Source organism: Sapajus apella, unplaced genomic scaffold, assembly GCF_009761245.1.
Source record: "Sapajus apella isolate SASKATOON/1434 unplaced genomic scaffold, GSC_monkey_1.0 scaffold772, whole genome shotgun sequence".
Classification (NCBI taxonomy): domain Eukaryota; kingdom Metazoa; phylum Chordata; class Mammalia; order Primates; family Cebidae; genus Sapajus; species Sapajus apella.
In genome coordinates, this window is record NW_022437698.1 from 20,053 (window position 1) to 25,480 (window position 5,428).

General features: G+C 39.4%; 1 long non-coding RNA gene across 1 annotated transcript in view; it reads left to right on the top strand.

Annotated features, from left to right (window-relative positions):
• The window catches only part of LOC116546331, an 8,426-nt gene extending 2,998 nt beyond the window's left edge, over window positions 1-5,428 (top strand). The window contains exon 3 of the long non-coding RNA XR_004266675.1: window positions 5,418-5,428. This is a non-coding gene — a long non-coding RNA (uncharacterized LOC116546331). The remainder of the gene's footprint in view (window positions 1-5,417) is intronic.

Below are 5,428 nucleotides of genomic sequence, written 5' to 3' on the forward strand. Positions count from 1 at the left end.
GGCTCACCGCAACCTCCGCCTCCTGGGTTCAGGCAATTCTCCTGCCTCAGCCTCCTGAGTAGCTGGGATTACAGGCACGCGCCACCATGCCCAGCTAATTTTTTGTATTTTTAGTAGAGGCGGGGTTTCACCTTGTTGACCAGGATGGTCTCGATCTCTTGACCTCGTGATCCACCGCCTCGGCCTCCCAAAGTGCTGGGATTACAGGCGTGAGCCACCGCGCCCGGCCCGGGACTGAAGGATTTATTCTTTCATTGCTGGGAATGTTGCTGGCTGATAGCCCTTGGCTGTCAGTCATCCCCCGGAATTGCCTTAGGTGATGAAAGCTGCCTCATCGGATTTTACTCCACTTCCCAGAAAGAGCCCACCTATAATGATGGGCCAGTGTGGGAGTACAAAGGTCTTAAACCCTTTCCTTAATTTGGGCCAACTCTGAAGGGCTCTTACAGCTTCAAATCTCCCTAGGAGTTAGGTTGAAGACTTCTTGTGACTGAATGATAGTGCTATTTCTAAAACCCTGCTTTAATTCACGAGCCATCTTATATAATTCTTTGGGTTACAAATGTAATTTAAATATAGTGATCTCTGTGACTTCCTCCTTAACTATGGACAATGTCTCTTTGCTCCTTCTTGGAAGATGACGTTATTGGCATTGTTACCCTTCCTTTCCCCTCCCTTTGTGCTTCCACTTGTCCAAATGAGGTACATGCACCCTTTCTTCAATATTGTCAAAGCTGACAATTTTGACATTCTGTTGTAACAATAAGTGTCCTTGGGCTTTGCTTGTTGCTTAATTCTAAAAGTTGAAAAAATTGTTTACCGTTTTCTAATATCAGTTGTGTAACAGATGTTCTTTGCTTACCAAGGAACTACTGTAGTAGGATCTCTTTTCGGTGAGGTCCTGAGTTAATTTCAGTTTCCTGGATTCCTTACCTTCCCATTTCCTGATTAACAATTTCACTTTACTAAATAATATCCTTAGTCAACTTCTAATAAAACTATGTGTGGTAGGTAAAAATTAAGTCCTTCCCACAAGAATAGAAAATCAAACACCACATGTTCTCACTCATAGGCGGGTGTTGAACAATGAAAACACGTGAACACAGAGGGGAGCATCACACACTGGGGTCTGTTGGGGGGAGCCTCGGGGAGGGACAGTGGGAGGGAGGGTGGGGAGGGATAACGTGGGGAGAAATGTCAACTATAGGTGATGGCGGGTTGGAGGCAGCAAACCACCTTGCCGTGAATGTACCTATGCCACAGTCTTGCATGATCTGCTCATGTACCCCAGAATCTAAAGTACAATTTTAAAAAATTATGTCCTTTCATATCCAACTGTATTTTTATTCTTTCTCTGTGCCTGATTGTGATTTTGAAAAGGTCTACATTTATTGATACAAAATAGTTTTCCGTAAGAACCTCAAGGCCTTTCTCACTATCTTAATAATAGAAGCTTCCGGCAGTCTCACTTTTGTCTGCTTTGGTTTTCCCCACTGGAATATTTTATGATGTTAACTCTTGAGGTTCTGAATTTTGAAAATGATTTATTTCGGAATGAGTCTTTATTAATTTTGATAAACACCTGACAATACCTTTCTATGTAAAGAATTTGGTCCTTTATATTTAGAAAATTTTCCATGATTTGTTTCAATAATTTTCTCCCTTCAACTTCCCTGTTGGTCTCTCTAGCTCTGGCACCTGAGGTGGGACTTCCTTGGTTGTCTGTTTTATCTTTTCTACCATTTTTATGTTTCTTCGTCTGTTTAAACATCAGTGAGATTTTCTTGATTTAATTTTCCAACCTTTCTATTAAATTTTCCAATTGTTTGTAGCATTTTATTATTACTGTTATAGATTAAGAATACATGAGGCCAACAAACATATGAAAAAATGCTCATCATCACTGGTCATCAGAGAAATGCAAATCAAAACTACATTGAGTACCATCTCACTCCAGTTAGAATGGCAATCATTAAAAAATCTGGAGACAACAGATGCTGGAGAGGATGTGGAGAAATAGGAACACTTTTACACGGTTGGTGGGAGTGTAAATTAGTTCAACCATTGTGGAAGACAGTGTGGCGATTCCTCAAGGACCTAGAAATAGAAATTCCATTTGACCCAGCAATCCCATTACTGCGTATATATCCAAAGGATTATAAATTGTTCTACTATAAGGACACATGCACACGAATGTTCATTGCAGCACTGTTTACAATAGCAAAGACCTGGAACCAACCCAAATGCCCATCGACGATAGACTGGACAGGGAAAATGTGGCACATATACACCATGGAATATTATGCAGCCATCAAAAATGATGAGTTTGTGTCCTTTGTAGGGACATGGATGAACCTGGAAAGCAACATTCTCAGCAACTGACAGAAGAGCAGAAGATCAAACACCGCATGTTCTCACTCATAGGCGGGTGTTGAAGAATGAGAACACATGGACACAGGGAGGGGAGCACTACACACTGGGGTCAGTTGGGGGGAAATAGGGGAGGGACGGTGGGGGGTGGGGAGCTGGGGAGAGATAGCAAGGGGAGAGATGCCAGATGTGGATCATGGGGAGGAAGGCAGCAAATCACACTGCCACGTGTGTACCTATGCAACAATCTTGCAAGTTCTTCACATGTACCCCAAAGCCTAAAATGCAATAAAATAAATGGGGGAAAAAAAAAAGTTTCTCAAACATTTGCTCTGCCCTCCTCAACCTTGTCCTTTACATACTGTATATCATCTTATTTCATCTTGAGGCACATTTCTTCAAGCCACCTCTAAACTCCTCCAAGTTATACCTGGTTCCTGTGCAACACTCTCTCATTTTACCTCATGTTTTTCTTCTATAAATTATTCAGAGTTTGTAATTATATGTTTGTGGAATTAATTATGTGATATATGTATATTTCTTCCCACTAGAGTGTAAGCTCTATGAAGACAATGAACATATCTCTTTTCGCATTATTTTAATGATACTGATAACGAAGTATGGTACTTATTGTTATAATGGTACTCAATAACCATTTTTGTATTTTTGATGAATTACTGAATATATAAACAGGTCTGGGGGCTTAGTAAAACCAAAAATAAAGGAAAAAATACTTTGCTTTCCTTTGCCATTATTAGTTTTTGCATACATATTCTTTAGAGTTGCATTTCTGAGAGGTTCCTATAGACTTAGGCAGATTTGGATACTCATGGTTTCCTAACTTCTAAAACAAGAAGGGCCTAGAAACTAACTAAAAATGAGAAGAGCCTAAAAACTAACATAACTTCAAACAGAATGCTTCTCTGCCTGTGATTATGGGAGTTTTCTGGAATGCATTTTTTTCAAACTGTGTATTACAGAAAACTTCAAGTATGTAAAGTGTAAAGAGAAGAGTACCATGTTTTGTTTTTGTTTTTTGAGATGGAGTCTCGCTCTGTTGCCCAGGCTGTAGTGCAATGGCATGATCTCAGCTCACTGCAACCTACACCTGCTGGGTTCATGTGATTCTCCTGTCTCACCCTCCCAAGTAGCTGGAATTACAGGTGCTCCCCACCACCACGCCCAGCTAATTTTTTCTATTTTTAATAGAGATGGGGTTTCTCCATGTTGGCCAGGCTGGTCTCGAACTCCTGGCCTCGGGTGATCCACCTGCCTCAGCCTCCCAAAGTGCTGGGATTATAGGCATGAGCCACCGTGCCTGGAGGACTACAATGTTTTAAAAGCCCAGCTTTAACAATGATCAATTCATGGGTTTGTAAACACACCCAATTAATCATACATGCACACTGGGTTATTTTGAAGATACTTTGATATATCATATTTAATTCACAATTATTTTATTATGAAAATCTAAAGTATAATGACGTTTTAGAAGCATAACAGCAATGCCATTACCACACTAAAATTAAATGATTCCTTAATGTAGTTGGTGTCAGTTTTTCTGATTGCTTCATATAAATTTGGTTCATCTATTTCTTTAGCCTTTTAAAAATGTATAGCTTTTCTTTCTCTCTCTGAATTGTTGCTGAAGAAATGGAGTTGTTTATCTAATGGAAGTTCCATATTCTGGATCTTGTTGGTTGCATCCCTGTGGTGTCATTTGCTGTAGGATTTGTTAGTTGGACTCAGGAAATAACAATAACACCAATTGTTAACGCCCATTGACTACTTACTATGTGCCACTCTGTGCATGAAGTGCTTCATTTGTAATAAAATGTTTAATTCTTCAAATCCCTAGTTTGTATATGGTAAGTACAAACCTGAAATATTTCGTGTGATTTTAAAAATTTTAGAAATGTAATTTATTTATTTATTTTTAGAGATGGGCTCTTGCTCTGTTGCCTAGGCTGGAGTGAGTGCAGTGCACACTCCTAGCCCACTGAAGCCTTGAACTAATGAACTCAAGTGTTCCTCTTCCTCCAGAGTAGCTGGGACTACAGGCATGCCACCATGCACTAATTTATTTTTATATTGTAGAGATGTGGTTTTGCTTTGTTGCCCAGGCAGCTGTTGAGCCCATGGCTTAAAGCAATCCTCCCCCATTGGCCTCCAAAATGCCTCTGTGACCCACTAATTTTGTAAATTTCAAATAGTGTAATATTAAATATGAATGAAGTCACACTTTATGTATGTAATCTGAAGGAATTCAAATAACTCGAATAATTTTTTAAGAATCGCATGATTTAAAATCATGCAGGTTGATCTGTATCCCTATTTATGGTAATATCAACAAAGACCCCACTTTTTAGCTGATAAAAAGAAATATTTACTCTTATTTTTTAGAATTAGTTTTAATTCTGCTATTTTAACATTACATAAATATGTTTTTAATACATCCTTTTAATAAAATGCAACTATCATTAAATTTGCTTTCCACAGTACTTCTTGAGGAAGGAGTCTGAGTTGGGCATTTGTAGATTTCTGTATGACTCTGGCCATTATGTTATTCAATATAACCCTATATTACACGCAAACACACACACAAATGCACACAACTCCAAAATGCTGGGTTCTTGCCTCATGAATCATTGAATTTATATGAAATTTGAAACCCCATTGCTAAAAACTTCTTAGCACATCTGTGCGTTTTAATGTGACTGTTTTTCATACTATAATTTTTTATGTTTGGGATCATAATTGGTTACCTTTTCTTTCCCTTTAAAAAATAGACTTTACTTTAAAGCAGCTGTAGGTTCACAGAAAAACTGAGCAGAAGGTGCAGAGATATCCCAGAGACCCCAACCCCCGAGCCATGGGCCGGTACCAGTTGGTGGCCTGTTAGGAACCGGGCCACACAGTGGGCGAGCCAGTGTTACCAACTGAGCCCTGCCTTCCATCAGATCAGTGGTGGCATTAGACCTCATAGGAGTGTGAACCCTATTGTTAACTGTGCATGCAAGAGATCTAGGTTGCATGCTCCTTATGAGAATCTAGTTAA